Source organism: Aulonocara sp. 'chitande type north' Nkhata Bay, linkage group LG17, assembly GCF_057382095.1.
Source record: "Aulonocara sp. 'chitande type north' Nkhata Bay isolate Kocher_YH1m ecotype deep benthic linkage group LG17, A_spYH_male_GT1.1, whole genome shotgun sequence".
In the NCBI taxonomy this organism is placed as follows: domain Eukaryota; kingdom Metazoa; phylum Chordata; class Actinopteri; order Cichliformes; family Cichlidae; genus Aulonocara; species Aulonocara sp. 'chitande type north' Nkhata Bay.
The window spans coordinates 26,770,469-26,789,280 of record NC_141360.1 but is presented as its reverse complement, the minus strand read 5'-3'; the positions used below and the strand labels follow the sequence as shown (position 1 = coordinate 26,789,280).

General features: G+C 39.9%; 1 protein-coding gene across 1 annotated transcript in view; it reads right to left on the bottom strand.

Moving 5' to 3' along the window:
- Positions 1-16,357, bottom strand: part of ptn (pleiotrophin) — a 55,372-nt gene extending 39,015 nt beyond the window's left edge. Inside the window, exon 1 of the mRNA XM_086268236.1 lies at positions 16,201-16,357. The gene's annotated coding sequence lies outside the window, so the exon portion shown is untranslated. The remainder of the gene's footprint in view (positions 1-16,200) is intronic.
- Positions 16,358-18,812: the final 2,455 nt, after the last annotated feature.

The window sequence follows — 18,812 nt, the reverse complement described above, 5'->3', positions numbered from 1 at the left end:
CTGGAGGGAAACTGTGGTGACAATGGTGCAACATTAGCTTGAAAGTCATTTTAAAGTGTGCTGTCACTGAGACTTGCTCAAGATGAAGAGGTTTTGACTGTCTGACATCGACGCGAGACAATAACAGGGAAAGTGTGGGTGGATTGTGTTTATTCACTTTAGCAAAACAAATTGTGGTGGACAGCTCTGACAGCTCTTCCCACCATTTTTTGAATATGTACTGTTGCGTTTACAATCTCAGTGTCACACTTCTGCCATAGACATGGGAGAATATATACAGTCTGTGCTATATATACGAGAAGCTAGAAAAGTACCAAGGGCTCAGAGAAGAGCTCGAGAAGATATGGAGGGTGAAGTTAACAGTGGTCCCAGTGGTAATCGGAGCACTAGGTGCAGGGATTCCCAAGCTAGGTGAGTGGCTCCAGCAGATCCCGGGAACAACATCGGAGAGCTCTGTCCAGAAGAGCGGAGTCCTAGGAACAGCTAAGATAGTGTGCAGGACCCTCAAGCTACCAGGCCTCTGGTAGAGGGCCCGAGCTTGAAGGATAGACCGCCCGCAGTTGAAATGGTACTCTCATTGAGCCCACATAGTGTGAATCAGCAGCGTTTTATGTGTATTCCTTTTGCCTTCTTGAAATAGATATTAAAAGTGCAGGTGAACAACAAAGATACAATATGGTTTCTTTGTTTTCCTGAAGCCCCGATGATTCCCTTTCTGTGTGGCAATGGAAGAAAGCCTGACTGCACATTACGAAAGCCTCACAAAGGCATACTTTTGTAAATTTCCCCCCAGGCTGAGTCTCACCTCTGATCACACAGCAGCAGCGGGCCAGGAATAGTTGCAGTCCAACATCTACGAGATGTACGTCACACATCCACAACCAGCCAAACCCCCACAAGTGGTGCATAAAAAAATAGCCTATTGATTTTTAAAATAACAGTAATAGTCGGTCTCTACAGCCCTTTACGTCGCACCATTACTTCAATATCTGTCTAATTTCAGGGATGACTGCAAGCAAGTAAGTTTAGGTCTTTTAACCACTAACCTGTATGCTTTAGCAGAAGCCAATCAGTTGTTATTTTCAACCACTTTCTTCCAAAGACAATCTATCAGTGACCCTTTGACCCTCCATACAATGGAGATTTCACTGTTAATTAGCCCACATGCATGCAAACAGTCTGCCTGATCTCATCTCAAGTTTAGAATATTTGCTTGGTTAATATTCAGTAACAGGTTGCTCCCAGGAGATTTTAAGGCGCAGCGTTGAATAACGGTGTTCCTCTGCTGCTTTGGTGGGGGATTTGTTTCTCCCTGCAGTGTGTTCTTAATGTTTGTTTGTTTGTTAGTTTTAAAAATTTTTCCTTACTCAAATACCCCTTGTGGCTGGACCGAAGCTGAAAGATGGACAGTTGGAGTTGAGATAAACCTTGACTCAACTTTACTCTCCTCTCCGAGTTTATATGGGATTCAAATGTGTTGAAAAAGTAATGAACAATTGCGTTAAACTGATTTAAATGTCTAAATGCCTCACTTACTCTAATGAGTACCTCTGCAACAGAGATATGATTTCACTACAATCTAATTGCAAAATCTGTCACATTTGGTGCAACAGAAAATATATTATGTAAGATTTTATCTCATAGAGTTAGAAAAATATAATTGTTTACAATGCAGCACATCTGTAAAAAGCCCTTGCAAAATTACGCTTCCGTCTTAAAGGCTCCAGCATCAATCAGGGGTCACTTCTCTTGGCTATTAAAATTTTTAGCATATTCCCACTGTTATCTTTATCTCTTTCACGCCTCCCTTCAGATCACTAAATCTTTACAACATTTCTCTCCGAACAGCAGGTGGGCGTTTTGAATTAGGATTTTTAGAGCTAAATGATGATCGTAATTTCTGAGTTCGCCACATGATGAGAAGAACATAACTAATTTCAGATGGTTCAGCCACAGAAAATAATCATGCATATTCAATAAAGTCTATTTTCCTTCTTAATGCACAGGAGGGGGAAAAAACTGGAGATTCTGCTGTGATGGTGATACTGGTCTCTTTTGATTTAACTGTCAGTAGAGGGCTCTCATGATCTATCTATAATGGGTCTGACCTCTCTTGCAGTAACTGTATTTAATGACACCCACTATCAATGCCCTTTCATGGCAATACTGAACAGCGCTTTTGTTCTCCAGCTCACTCTGTTTCTGACTCAAACAATGGTGGGGATGGCCTTATCATTTACCTTAACTCACCATCAGACAGTATGTGCATCTTTGTTTCCTGCTGCTCGGTGTTCCATTGATTTCCTCACTGTGCTTCTGGACTAAATTATATCCACGGCTCTGTCTCTTTACTTTGACCTCCATGTGAAGGTGTTTAAAAACCTTTTTTGTGTGTGTACAGTATTTCTCATATTGAGTGGATGACCTCATCAACTACACACTGGCCTCTTCTGGGTAAAATAAGTTATTGCCTGAAGAAAAGCAAGGGAAGGGTAGAGATGCTTTTTGAGGGAGATAGGATCATTTTTTTGTAGATGGAAGATGTCAGCCGTATTAGGGGTTCATTTAAGAATATCCTCCACGTTGATGGGTAGTTTTGGAGCATGCAGCGGCGCAGAAACGAGAAAACAGATCTTCGCTGCTCTTTGTGAACCCGTGTGTCTTCTCATCTCCCCATAACACTCTTATGGCAGGCTTTGAATTACCTGCCCTCATCCCTGCCTAAATTGTTCAAATATGTTAGAAGTTGATCAAACAGAAAGGTTTGCAGCGCACAGCCGACAGAGCTTCCCCTGTGGGCTGTTGGGGATCAGACATGAAAACAGGAAAAGAACAAAGGCTTGTCGGGACAGTTAAAAGATGTCTGGACCACAGCAGCCCATCAAAATTTATTCAGTGAAACAAGCATGAAATACCCGCCATCTGCAAGAAGCTCTCAAACATGTCAAACTCCCCTCCGGTCTTTGAGAAAATGTGCTGTCAAAGCAAGGAGATTCTTACATATGAAAACTTTACCTAATCTTTGTTTTCTCACTGGCGTAAATAAATAAATACTCCCTGCAAGTCATGTTTATATCAATGAGTACATCACAAACATTTAGTTATAACAATAATCTTAAAATTATCTCTGTATTGTTTGTGTATAATGGACATAAATATCTGAAACAGGGAAAGACTATACAAACATTTTCTCACATTAACATATAGAAACCAAGATTATAAAGACTGTTTTGATTCACACCGTCTCTTTCAAACTAACCAGAAAGTTGGGGACAAGCCGGTGAAAATACTTAAGTATTTAGTTTATGTGTGTAAGACTGACAGAAGATATGTCACCCATTGGTTTTTGAAGTCTCAGCAGAAGCATTATAGCAACTACCAACTTAGGACCAAGAAATTACTGTATTTGGACGTAAGTGTGAGTTATCAAGCTGCAGCTATACAGAGATAACGATATCTGCTAATTAATCTTAAATAACAGTAACTTTTATAGTGCCAACCTATAAACATGTTTATTTCTGCTGGCATTTTAATACAAGCCTTTGGGGATGAACTCGATTTCGTGCAAGCTGAAGTGAACATTCAAGGAACTGTAGTAGTATTTTGATACGTCCATACTGACTTCATTTTTCATCCCTATATGCTGCCACTTGGCATTCAAAAACAACTCCTGATAAGGACTATCTGTTCAGCACTACCCATATGGAAAAGATATATATAAATCTTATAAAGTTTGTATCTGTCTTGTGTGAAACTTGTATGAAAAGCATATAAGTGTGAAAACAGATATAAGATCCCTTGAAAAATTATATAATGAAACTTGTATGTTTTGGATACTTACTAAAACAATGTATGAAAGTAATGCGAAAGTGGCCACTTTCATGAGTAAATCATGTAAGCCTTATATGATTTACTCATGAAAGTGGCCACTTTCATGAGTAATCACATATAAGTTTTTACTATTTCTTTTCCGTATGGGTATGCAGTACACAGAACACTTCAACAAGAAGTTACTTGACGTAAACAGTCCGTTTATCTTTTCTGAGGCTGAAAACAAAGTGAACTTTTAAAGTTCTGCCTCGTGTCACTGGTATGTTCACCGCTTATTTGGCTTTGAAAACGATCAGTATACAGTGCTTTGCATTTGGCTTGCTGCTACAGTAAGACATTTCTGTGCTAATTTATAAACTCTTTTAAGAAGGCATTTCATATTAATTTTCTTTCATCTTGTCTTGCTTTTATTGCAAGAATGAATGATGAAAGTTAAGTGTGGCAGGAGATATAAATGTGATGGAAGAGACTACATAATTCAACAGCAGTTCTGTGCATTCAGTGTCATGTTTTTGTGGTTGCCATATTATAAAACTTGTCTGTTTCTTTCACCATGAAAAGAACCCAAAGATTTTGTAGAAACATGCAGCAAAGAAATAGAGCCGTTTTATCTTGTTCACTCCAGTTTGTAATGATAGTGTCATCCAGTTCCTATGCCGCCAGGCTCCACATGACCTGAAACGAATCACACGTAGAACCCAGTGACAGTCTTATTTCCAGCCATCGATGAAGCAGAGGTAATGTTATTTACTGAGAATGCACGATGGACACAGATTGGACATCCCTGATCTGTCAAGGACATGACTTTTGGCCAAAGCAAATCCTTCACTTTGATTGCATTGTCTTTTGGGCCATTTGGCACAAAGCGATCAAGTTGGTAATGGTGGTGGTGGTGGACGGGGGTTGCTGGCTAATGTGTAGCACTTCTTTGATCAAACATTGTTTCCCAAAGCTAAGTTTCTAGGAGAAAAAGGAAATCCATTCTTCAGAGTTTCTGAAGCCTTGTCATTAGTCTGACATAAGCAGAACAGTCTTGTTTTAAATAAAGAAATACATGAATTAAAATAAAATTACTAATCTAAATTTAAACACACACACACAGGCATGCACGGACGTATGCACACACACGCACACACACTTTAAAACATCTCTGATACCAGATGGATGAAACCCGTTTTTCAAATAGGTACTTAAAAGACCCATCACCAACCCTAATAACCATGTAAATAACGTAAACTTCTATGTGTAAATATAATAAATACAATAAATAGTAATTCAAAGCCAAATAAGTGATGAGCATAACAGTGACACATGAGGCACTACGTTCAGTAACCTGCTGTTTAGATTTTCTGTGAGCTGCATGTTGATGAACAGCTAGCCCTAGTCTTAGAACTAGGACTATTTTTGAATGTCAAGTAGCAGCATAAAGGGATGCAAAATGAAGTTAACACGGACGTATCAAAAATGACATTTCCTTGAATGGTCAGTTGTACTTGCACGCAAAGCGAGTTAGTTCCCAAAGACCATCATATTAAAATGGCAGCAGAAATAATCATGTTTACAGGTTAAATGCCACCACTTGGGATAGGCATCAAGGGGGGCACGTGCAGCATCACAGATATCCACCGCCTGAGGTACTCTGACGTTAGCTGGAGAGGATGATAGGAATTCAATACGCAGCATCCACACCGCCTAATATATTCCACAATAAAATCGGTGGGAGCTTGTTTGTGTACCACTCCATTGATGGTTCAGCCAACTGAATGTCACTAAAGTTCATCACAAAGTCTTTAACTAAACAGGTTTCTATGTGACAGAATATTCTTGAAAAGAAAAGCATTCAGTTCAGGTCATTTACTGTCTTAGTGTTGTTTACAACACTATCCAACCCAGTGTACTAATAGTCCACATATATTAAAGAAAGTTCATACATCTATAGTCATAGTAATGGCATGGACTTTATGATAATAAGGAATGAAAATGTATACAATTTCTACTCCTTTAAAAATGCTATCCATTTTCCTGCCAAAGTCATTTAGTCTTTTTGCTCACACATACAATGCAGTGTTTACTAAAGTTCAGCTCACAGATCCATCCTATTCACCATCAACCCGCTTCTGCAGTAAGCTATTTCCATCCATCAGGAATGCAATGCGCCAGATTTTCTGTGTGCCCACCAGTGTCATTGTCTACATTCATCTGCACAAAATAGTATTTGCTACAGCTTTATTTACCAAACCATAAATGCAGCAATGCTATATGTGACACAATTTACAAATAAATAAGGGAGCCCATTTTGCTGCATGGACAGATCCAATCATTCCTATTCAAAGTGAAAACACAACTCAGAGCTGCTGTGCAAATACCAGCAGCCCTTCTGTGACACAGGCTCTGTTTGGCTGTGGGATGGGTGTAGGGTTAAGAGGTGAGCAGGGGAGTCAGAGGAGTTTGCATGGTGGGAGAGAGCGGCTCTTGCCTTCAGTCACAGCCCAGAGCATTAAACATAACCTTTCAACTTGCCACCAGGCATTGCAGCAGTCAGAAAAGACATCAAGTCCTTGTGTATGAATGGAGTGTGGTGGGACTACTGCTAGGACTCTTTTTCTTTAACATCTGCTAAGTAAGCCATTGCAGTCGAGGTGGTTTGACCCTGTCTAAAACGAGTGGCCAAAACTGACATGCAGATTATTCAGTAAGAGGTTGTTGTCTCTGCAGAGCTTATACAGCGAAATAATACATAAATGACAAGTTTCTATAATAAAAATAGAAATATTTGGCAAGTAGTTAGTTTATTTATTTCAATTTTTTGAGAAACACAACATTATCAAATAAATAAATGTAGAAACGGGAAAGTTAAATGAGAATTTCATGCACCAGCAAATTTTCATCTAATTCTCTTATCTTTGTATATAAAAAAAGTCACCAAAAGTGTAATTTCATACAAAAGAACAAAACGAACGTATACTAATTCATTTTGGTTTGCAATGGCAGATTAAACATCACTGTTTTCAGAGGCATTTTAAGTAATGACTTTAAGTAATTAAGGAATGCAAATATGGAGTTCGGGGTTGAGGTGGGGGGTTCATTCACGCTGCAGACACACCCGGTTGAATTCCCGCTAGTGTGGCTGTTAGGTTGTTTGTAGCCAGTGAAGGTTCATGTCCTTGTCATGGCAGTGACTTGCTCCTCTGTTTGGTTGCCTGTAGCATCCCCAAGCCAAGCATGAGCGATAACTGCAGTGTATGGAAAATTGGCCTTTCAAATTAAGGCAGTAGTCTAATTTTCTCCATATTCTCTGATGATTATGTTTAAAGGTCACTCGGGTACATAACCGAACTTTTCAAAGTACAAATGGCAAATGCCAGAGGTTCAGAAATTGACTTGCAAAATAGGGTGCTGTAATGTAATTCTTAGGGTCAAGTTCTCGGGCTCTGCAGTACAACTCTACATGTTTCTTGATTATGCACAAGTGGCCAGCTAGGGTCCAGTGACAACTAAGCTCAATTCTGTGGATTTGTTTAACAATCTTTACTTTAAAAATCTCAATCAAGTATGAAGCTCAGTTAGTGGATATCCATTGTTCAAGGCAAATTTAAAATGCAAGTCTAATAACAAAAGAAGTTCACATTCAATATAACATGTACACATATCAGATTTACATTAAACCAAAGCTTTATAGCTTAATATATAAAAAAAATGAATTAGCATTGAATGAAAGAGCATCCATGTCGCAATTCCAACTTTGACTGTTAAACCACATCGTAACCCTCAAACTGCTTTTTTTTTAAGCAAATTGGAAAAGTTAGGTCCTCTATTTTCAAAAATGTCCTCATTTCATTGGCAATAAATGCATGCTGGTCCTCACTGAGATAGGTTTATGAGTACACACAAACACAGAGAGAAAGGGGGAGAATTAACCCTAAAGCCAGGTGCTTCTTTATAAACATCTCTGGATCTCTAACGTGCAGGTTTATTTTTATTTATAGTCTGGTTTGCTGCACTTGGCCACCATCAATCTTGCTGCCAAGCACAAGAGAAGAGGTGTTCTGAGTGAGATATACCTTATTCTCAAAAAAAAAAATTAAATCACTGTTCATGGTGACTGAACTGGTAACACTGACATACCCTGTTGTAGAAATTTTAAAAATTAATGTCACTCCTCTAAAATGTTTTTTTAAATAATTTTTTTACATTTTGTAATCGTGATAATTGCTACAGTTCTTGATAAGTGATTAATGATTAATGATTCACTGGTAAACATACAATTACCAGCAACAACTAGAATTATGTACCAAAATTATGTACATTCCCTCACACTGCCAAAACAGCTCCGATGTCAGACCTCCAAATGTGTCCAGTGATGTCTGGAACAGGGATATTTGCAGCTGATGATTTAGATTATGCTGTTGCAGAGCTGGCATTCATCTTGTTCCAGCATCCCATCGATGCTTTCAGAGTATTTGTGGACTGGTGAGAGCTTTTAATTTTTAAATCTTCACATTTACAGTTCCATTGAGGGCTACTGTTGTCTATGTTTTATATGTATGCATAAGTCGGGTTGCCTCTCCCCTCACCCCTTTTGAGTTATTTCATGAGAAAAGTTGTTAAAAGAACATTTGCTCTTTCATTTTTGTTTCTGTAAAGTGAAGAAACAGTGGTCAACTCTTAGTTAATGTATAATGATGATCCACTGCTAAATAGGGATGTTCTCCCACTCGACTTACTTAAGTTTGTTTGTTAATTGTTTTTACACTGAATAACTGGGGGGATTTCCATGAATATTTTTATACCTATTTAAATGGATTTGTGGCTGACTCAAGTTCTATATGAAATTCCAGTGTGGACACAAATGGGTTAAAAACAAAAATGCCATCTGTTGGGTAATTATATTCCCCTGCCATATGGCTCTGAATGTTTTACGTAGGTATTGTATTTGATTTTTTTGTTTGCAGGTATTTGCAGCAATTCTGTCTTCTGCAAATATCCTCTCAGTGCCCCTGTACATCAAGCACAAGAGGTTTACATGCCCCTTGAGAGTCAGGGCTCCCTTTGGGACCTGTGAAGTCTAGATACAGTACTGGGAAAGATAGGTGAAAGGAGTAGACGTCTCAAGATATCCTTTCCATAAATGCATCAGGCTGTAGAGGCCGCTAAGCTAAATTGCTCCAAGAGGTAAAGAACAGGAATTTAGACTGTGTTTTTGCTTTCTTCTTACAGGATGCAGCCTTGTACTGTACTGTCATCATCATGTACTGAACAGCATGTGAATTGTTGCTTTACTAGCCCCACTAACATCTCTAAACTCCAGTGGAGAAAGAGGGCAAGGTCACAGCCCTGGCCTAGTGTTTATGGTCAGATGGAATGTGAACTCCGGGTGAGAAGAAAGGGGGGAAGTTATAATGAGGCATCCCCCCTCTGCCGGTTGTTTGTTTGGACAGACCGGCTGTCTCACAGCACAAGCTGTGGATGGAATACTAATGGATATGACTAATGATTCTCTCGCCTCTCTCGATTTCTCCAGATTCCATCCCACTCTACTCTTTCCTCTCACTCCTCCATCTCCCATTGCCTCTTTGTGGAAAGAAACTCCTGAGAAAAGTATTCAAGATGCTTAATTCTGTTCAAATTAACAACGATGTAAGAAACTAACATAGAGCAAGTAACAACACCTCCACCCCTACTGATCCTGCTATCTAATCACTTATTGGTAGGTGGACATAAAGCCATCCTCAGTGTTTGTAACCATGGGCCTATCTAATCCCCTCCCCTTCCATCACAGGCATTTAACTTTCCAAAACATACTTTCTCTAGAATGTGGCACCCTGAGGTAAGAATACAAAGACATCCCAGAGCTGCAGAAACTCTCCACTGGGCCTGATTAAAACCTGCTGAGATTTAGCCAAGGATTAGAAACCCCCTTTGGCATGAGAAGACTATATAAACAGTTTAAAATTATTTTTATGTTAAGTATTGACAATTTTGCCCTTCAAGCAGCCAAGTAACCACTATTTGGCCTAATAAAAAAATCCACATAAAAAAGAACACATAATTTTATTGAGTCAGTTCAAGAGAATTATATATTTTACAAAACTGGCTCCCTTTCATGTGATCACAGCACTGGTAATGTGGTTAGATTTCACAATAAACAATGCAAACCATTCTAATCAGAGAAGAGTCTAACCTCTGTGCATCATTGCCATTAGCAATCCAATTAGCAGTGCGACTGGGATAGAGAAACTAAGTGGCAGACGGTGTTCCACAGTGATGCTCACAATCAATTTAACTTTCCATTCAACATCACTGGTCACATGATGTTGAACAACAAATTCCTGCATCCCTGCGCATAAGAGCAACCTGCTCCCATCCATATCAGATTTTTGTTTTCTTCATTTTATACCCTTTCATAGTTTATGGCTTGCAAGGATCAAATTCTCACTATAGGAGCGATTATAATATCGCTAATAACTCTCTTGGCAAATCTACTTCTGGCTTCAAAGCAGCTAAAAAATCATTCTAAATAAAATGAGATTCCATTGATTGAGCCTTTACATTATAGCATTTAGGTGGAACTTTGCCAACGTATTGGCTCTATGTTATTTAATAGCCCCCTTAGGGTTTTGTGAGCCATTAAGCAAGGTTCTGTACTGGAGAGAAAGTTAGTGATGCGGCTTACTTTTATTTCTGCCGTACCTATTATCAACAGAGAAAGATTTGCAGAATAACCAGATTTTAATTATTAAAAAATGACACAGTCTCCAAGGAATTACTACTAAACTGGTGCTATTATCTAGATGTTATAAATGTGCTTTTGACATTAGCTTTGTGGTAACTACAACTAAAGTATTGCTGTTTATTGTAAAATCCTGAGTTTCAAGCTTTCCCTTCGTGCTGAGAGACAAGATCATCCTTCAGTTTATTAGAGGAATACAAACACTACCCATTCCCCTGTGCTTCACACTCTAAGGCCTGTACACACAAAAACCTTGAGTGAGGGAGCACCCTCAGGAACTGTATTCCCTACATGACATTTGCTAAACATATAGTACATCTGTTCAAGGTTTCAATCTTGCACACTGCTTGAAATATTTAACCTGTTTGAGTCATTACTTAATTGCTAAAATGAAGATATAGTTTAGTTTCTTACTTTTGCATTGTTTTATGAATTACAGTTGGGTCAAAACACATGTAAGGGCACATGTATGTAAATTGTCAGGGGCCACCTTATAGTGCCTCAAGGGGCTTGTCTGAGTAAGGCAAGAAAACCCCAAAAAAGATAGAGAACCCACGTACACGCTCTGGTGTGTGTGTTTGTGTGGCGCCGAGAAGTAGCTGTCTCCCACGTCTCACGGTTTGACTGAGACAAAAAAGGAGATCCGAGAGGTCAGTCAAAAAAGAAGTTGCGACTGCAGCAAGTTTAGATGGAGTTTCGCTCCATGCGGGAAGCTTGGCTTGTGTAGCCACAACGTTTGGTGCTGCAGGCCATCGTGGAAGGAGACAGCGTGGTGATGGGGAGTTGGAGTGAGACCCAAGCTTAGCTGTGCTTTTCTGGCTAGCTGCCTCGCTGGAAGCTAACATGTCTCTTGGAGGGCTTTAGCGACTTCACTTAATGTTGCCCATTGCTGGTCTGAGTTTGAGCACATTCTTCGGACTCGACGGCGAGAACAAAGTGAGTCAGCGGTGAACGGGTTACCCTGCCATCCAGATGACATCCTGGTTGTTCATCCGCCTTCGTTCAGCTGTATGTGAAAGCGCTGCCTTCTCATAGCCCAGTATTTTTCCCGCGCACTTTCACCTAGACACAAAGGCATGGTTTCTATTTTCTTTGCTTTTTTGAACCCAAGACTTGATTCCTCACTCCAGCTCCTGTACCTCTGGTCAGCTTAACCCCGCAGTTATCTCCTTCTCACTACAGTTACACCTTCAAAGAAGAGACTGTATATGGTTTCATATTCAAAGGCCATTTTGGGGGGTCTGACTAGTAGAAACTGGGACTATTTCCTTGTGAACATTGTAAATTGTGTTATGTTTGTGATACAGTGTTAATAATTCTAGAGGGGAGAGTGAATTCATGTAATCTGGAGACCCTTGGCCTTTAAAAGAGGGTTTCATACAGTTCTATCCTCATTTTTTTAGCGCTCTGAGAAGAATTTCTTCCTTTTATTTTTATTATTTTGTTGGTGTTGTGTGTTTTGTTTGTATTTTTGGACCCTTTCAGAGGCTAATGCAAACCAGGGGTTTTAAAACAGCGGGGAAGTGGCTGTTTCATGTTTACGTTGAACCCAAGTTGCCTTGGAGTAGGGGCACTCTAACAATCTGGTTGGGCACAGAAAATCAGAGGGAAATGATGCTAGGCTATGTTATTGTCTGACAGTACAGCGCACTCCCGGTAGTCGTCGTTTCTCGAGCTTGAATTCTGGAGCTCCTTGTCTTTACCTGCAGCAGCCACACACGTAAAAACATTCTTACAGTTGTAAGTACCAGATTTGGGGTTTATTCCCTAGCAAGGTGTGAATTGGTGTGAAGGCTGTGAATTTGCATTTTCTCCCAGAGCTTTGGTTTTTCCCGCCAACCAAACATAACTAAGAGTGCTATTTGGCTTAGGACTTCACAAGATTGTGACAAAGCTGGGTTACACAATTTGTTGTCAGACAGTCAGGGAAGTGAAAAAACACCTTCCAAAGCACTTCAAATTACATTTGTATTGTGTTTTATGACAGTGCATGCCATGATTTGCTATGAGGATAAATACATGGCTCACAAGGTAAAAACAATACCAGCAATGCTAGCACAGCTGCACAAATGCATCCAATTAAGTCTTACATCACAGCTGCATGTTTACTTCCTCAGCAAGTACAGAATTTCACACCCAGCCATATGACCTTTGCCCTATTTTCCTTTAGTCATTGACTGAGGGGCCTGGGGAGAGATTGTATTTGTGCATGTGTGTAAGTGTGCGTGGGTGGCTCTGTGACTGAGTGGAACACTAATGAGCCAACTGATTATAGTGGAAAGCCTCAGGTTTTCATTAGCTCTCAGAGGATCAAATACTAGATCAAACCAACAGCATGCCAGAGAAAGAGGCTGGCCACAAAAGTTCACTGAAAAACTTCAAAATCTGTACAAATAGCAAGATGGAAAGTTTTACCTTTTTAAATCAGATGATAAAACTTGCTTGTGATCAAAAAGAAACCAAGAAATTCATAATATGCCTCTATACTATGGACAAACACAAACACTGGCTTGTGTAATTGAATTCTTCCACAAAAAGCATTCATAGCGCTTTCATTGAGCTTCCTTAGACAACAGGGACCAACCCCCCTACAAACCTAGAGGTTTTGTACACAGCTTTGATTGTCTCACCCTTCCCTATATTGAAAGAGGTGCTGGCTTGACATCTCTGTGAGAACATCAGCATTTCCACTCTTGATTATTAACCCGACAGACCAAAAAGGTGGGCTCTTTGCAGTAACTTTGTATTGCCACAACTGCAGAAAAAAAGCTATAACAACCAACAAACTCAGGAAATGTGATAGCAAGAGCTCTCTACTCAGTGTCACTTTGACCCAGCATTTTCAGTTTCTTATGTTTTTGGTATTCTTCTGTATTCTGATTTATGTCTGATTCTTTAGTTATCCTGTTTTAATTATTATAAATCTACATTTCAGTTTATTCTGGTTTAGGGTTTAGTTCTTAGGTTTTGTTCTTATGCCCTCATGTTTAGTTTAGGTTTAGTTCTGTGCTTAGTCTTCTCTGCCCGTGTGTTCCCTCTGTGTAAAGTCCATGTTTCTTAGTCTGTGTCTTTGTGAATTGTTTCCTGTTTTATTTTGAAGGGTTATGTCTTATGTCAGTGTTTCTAGCTTCGCTCCCCCTGTCTCGTTAGGTCTAATTCCTCCCAGCTGTGTTCCCCTTCTGTCTCTAATTCCTTGATGACTTCTTCAGTGTATTTTAGCCCCGTGTTGTGTCAGTGACGTGTTGTACCCTCAGATTGTGCCTGTTTGTTTCCGTTCTCAGCGTTCATTGTTCAGTTAATGTTTTGTTCATCACCAGCAATAAAGCTCTGGTTTTCAGTTACAATTCAGTCTCCACGAGTCCTGCATTTGGATCCTCACCTCTGCCTGCCCGCACACAGAGCCCCAACAGTCAGTTTATCAAATATTTAAATGTTTAAATGCACTAAATTGCAACTATCAAGGATTAAAGAATGAGTGGTCAGCAGCAAGATTGATAGTGAGCAAACCAATACTTTTGCCTGAGAACCCAAAGTACAGGATGAGGTAAAAAATTAATCTTGAGGCTAAGTTGATAATATCTCATCCCTGCTACAGGGGCAGGGAGAATTTAACAGAGTAATGGGTTGCTTTGCGTCAACTGTAGGGTCCAGTGGTTCTAGAGTGCTACCCATATAAGGCAGTGTGAATCAAATATGCCTCAGTTCTGCTGCTTTTATTTATTTTGTTGCCACTTGTAATAACCAAACCTTTGGAAATATTTAATAGTTCGTGTTTAACTTTTTAAAACACGAAGGATTTTTTAACCAGATTTATTTACTTCCAAGAGGTGGGCACCAGAATAATCATTTAAGGGTCACATGATTGCTTTTTCCAGCTCTGCTTTACTGCAGATTTTACTTCTAGCCTATTGTCTTTAGAGATTGATGGTTAGGACAGTTCCTTGACAGGCCTCTCTACTGGCATCCTTCCTTTCCTCTTTTCTTCTAGTCCCTTTCTTTCTTTTCCTCCCTTTCTCCGTAGGGCCCCTGGACCCCATCAAGTCTCATTCTGTACATCCCACATGTTAGGGGTCAGTGCATACCCCACAAAAATAAACCAGTCGCTCAATGTGAGGATCTTTGTGTATGTCCTTACCCCCCTAGCCTCTTTCTCCATCTCTCTCTCACTCATTTACTTGCGCCCTATAGACGAGAACTGGCTCCATTCACAGTGTTCCCTCCCCCCTGGAGCGAACTTCTCTGGCCCTAACAGAGTAATTCTATGCCTTATTGCTCCAGCTCCTTCACGGAAAACTTTCTCGTCAAAGCATTTGTAAGGATACTGAAAGAAATGAACTGGCTTTGTGCTTAAACACATTGACATATAGGTGACATCATGTGGTGAAGTCTGGGGGTCAAACGTTTAAAAAAGAAAAAAGGGCAGAATGTGTGAAATGTCTCTTAAAGGCCTCCAAGTGGCCATCTTGGAGAAAAAATGCCAGGACTCTTTTAGAAATGAAGCAGTTTTATGAGTTTGCCCCTGCTGGCTATCATCCAGCTTAATCCACATTGTGTTCTGACTTCCTACAGACCAAAGCAGGTTTCTCAAGCTCATCTCCACTTCATGTTTAATCTCCCCCTGCTCTTTCATTAGGACCACACCATGTGTTGATTCTGAAGAAATGAAGCGGACACCTCATTTCGAGCAAGAATGAGCCAGAGAAAGCTTTTGTCCACAGTAGGAATGCCCATAAGACAGAGAGGAACACTGTTTGGTCTGACTCGGGTTGCTATACCGGAGCTGAAGAAAGCCATGGCAACGCAAGCAGAAGGTCTTCTGGATCACTTAGTGCTGATACAATACAGCAGCTCTGGGTTTGTCATTCCAGTCAGGCCTGACCCAAATTACGACATCCTGGGAAAAAGTAGCCCACTTCAATCAGTGCCCACGCACAGGCAGACTTAATTTGGGCCAACACATATTTGGCTGATAGCAGTAATAAACAAAACATATGGATGTTTGAAGTATAATCACTGAGAAAGAGGGCCTGTTAATGATTTAACAGCAAAGTCTGTAGCCCATGGCTGTTGGATTACTGGGTCTTTCCAATTGTTTACACAGTATGTCTACAAGCCACTTTTCCATCTGCTGTTATAATTCTCAGCATTTTAAGCTTAATAGTCTTTTATATTTTCATATGTTTATTATCTCCTATCAACAGCCTCAAGACAAAATCTGCTTAAAATGGGAAGAACAACAAAGAATCAATTAGGACCATGTCTACAGAAGTTTGTTTTTTTTATTGTTTGTTTGGGGTTTTTTTTGGTTTTTTTACCAAAAGGCAAAATATCAGAAAAATGCACAATTGCAAAAGTGTTGTGCTTGGAGCAGAAACTTTTGCTGAGTTTTTTTTTTTTTTGCAACTTTACAAAAACTTTACTTATTCCAAGTTTTAAAGCCATATGAAAACAAGCTGGATGGATACTAGCAGTCCTTGAATCCATATAAATCCCATCCCAAACATACAGAGTGAGCAGAAAGACCAAAAATCATACAAATGATAACGTCAAGTTACTGCTCTGTTAATCAGTTCAACATTGTATCACCCCCCAAAAGCTACATATCAATAAGTGTAGACCCCGAAAAGGAATCCACTTACTTTGTTTTGGAGGTCTGGTAGTTGTATTTCAGAGCTTAAAGCAATAGTTTCTCCAGGCTCTTTTCATCTGCACCTCTGCCCTGCTGCCCTGCCTCTCCAATACTATTTGTCTTTGTGGGCTGAGCATTCGATAGCAGTGTAGACTTTTTTCTTTTTTTGTGTGTCTGTTACATGGGGTGAGGGGAGGGTGATGGGTTGGGTGTTGAATGCCGGGATTCCTGACTCGTGATCAGGAGCTCATTACCCCCCAAGGTCACTCCAGGGACGCTACGGCCTGGCACTTATGGAGACACCAGAGAGAAGACGTAAGATGGTGGATGAGTGTGTGGGAGAAAGAGATAGGGGGAGAGAGCAGTTAAGAGCCAAAGTGTTTGGGAGATCTATGGGGACCAGGAGAAAAAGCTGTGAGGAAAAAGAGACGGACAGATATGTATAAGCAAGAGAAATGAGACGCTGATACAAATGCCAACAGAGAGGCAGATATTCAGGAGGAGCGAGCTAACGCTACAATAAAATACGTCTGCGTGTGACTCTGTTGAGCCCACAGAGTGAGCAAGCTGAGAACAGCAGTCCCATCAAACCACACAGTTACATAAAATATCGTGTTCATCTATGGAAAAGTCAGTCATAAGCAATCAATAGAATATTGGCAAACACCAGTAGGGCTCTGGGTTTGTCTCTGAGTGCTTTATATAGGCCAGTGTTTCCAAATAAACAAAAAACTTTTGTTTCAGGTAAATAACATATTTTCTGAAACAATAGTACCTTTAATCACTTGACTGTTGTTTATGTGGAATTTTCCAGTGTGTTCATTTTATTTTATTTTACTTATGCTAGGATTGTGGTTGCCTGACTTTTAAATGATAATTGCTAAGTCTAAACTTTACACTAAACCGGATACAACTTTTAAGGTTTAACTCTGTTGACAACTAAGTATTTTTTTGAATTATTATATTTAATCAAGTTGCAGTTTGCATATAAAACATTAAAAAGTAGCAGTGCTGTGCCTGACATAGACTTGTTCACATAATATACTTCTTGTATTTGATATTCTGCGCTCACGTGGAAAAGCATGATCAGCATCCAGATAGTGTACTCATAATGAGGCTTGTGCTGATGCAGTGTTTGCATCAGATATCGGCATAATCCTGACTCAAAAAGCTGGCTCAGATAGGAGTAATTCTTTATTTTACCACATATTAGCGGGGGAAAGGCCAAAAAGAAGCTAACGTGCTAATTCAGAAAATGTACATTATTAGATGTGTTTATTTATCAGGTTAGTGAAGTTGTGTTAAGTGTAGTCTGACTAGCTCCCAGCAGGGATATTGTGGAGATTCTTAACAGATGCAACATCTGCGGGGTTTACCATCATTGTTTACTATCAACTAGAACGTTTTAACAAATTGCTTGAGCCACATTGCACCAGACCTCTATGGCCCATCCTAAGAGTGCTGGGTCATCTACAGGAGGTCTTGCCAGTGCGGCTGATTTGAGTGGGTCCAGCCACCAGGCACTCGTCAATGAGCCCCTCCTCCAAGCCTGACTCTAGGGTGGGGCCCTGGCAAACCCCATCTATGGTTACAGGCAAAATGTAGTCATCTGTATCCATCGTAGAGAACTTCTGAATCGCACTTAGTCTGGCCCATCACACAGGACCAGCTTGATTTCTGAGACCCTGCCAGGGGCAAATTATCCCTGACAGCATTGCTCTGTTATCACTGGAATACACAAAACCAACAAATATAATAAAGTGGCCATTCACAGAGGGAATTGTTCAAAAATGGGGGAGGAAAGAACTGGAAAGTTGACAGATTTGGTGCAGAAAGTGCAGTAATGCTGGACCTGTCATGGTGTTGAAAGCACTGAACGTGAAAGCGAATCCTTCTATTTAATGTCATCAGCTTTTCAAATATTTAATCATAAACTTGCAATAGTACTAGCAGTAAGTAATGGAAAAATCAAAGACAGTGGGGAGCCAGTCTTGTTGTGCAGAAGTGTATGGGAAAATGACCCTTTAGGGTCCTTTAATTTATGACCTCAGTTAACACTTTCCTGACAAGATTTTGGTCTCAATGTCTAGTGTCACATGTTATTGACTAAAACATGAAGCTCATTTTGTAAATTATGGTGCCCATTAAGGGCGTAATTAACAAGTCATTACTGTATCAGTCAGTCAAATCCACGCTTCCTTTGTCAAATCCATTTTTAAAACACCAAGATGGTGACGGTGGAAACATTCAGCTAGAGCGCAGCAACAGGACTTCACTAACCAGTAGGTGATCTTTTATATACACTCTACAGAAAAATGGGAAATGTACAATTTAAGACTACACTTAACACATTTAAATTCAATCAATAGATCAATTTTGTTTGTTTTTGTTCTAGAACACCAGAGTGAGGAGCCTAATGTTATCAGTAATATAGTGAATGAAATTTTTTAGTCAGTAATTAGTAATTGATTATGTGTTACAGGTAACTTGACTAATAGGCTAATCCATTCATTCCCAAACATAAAATTACCAATCCTATTAAGAATTTGTATTAACAGAGTTTCTTGGCACTGTCAAGAGGTAAGGGCATCAGCGTAACTTTGTGCTGAACATTGGGGGGGG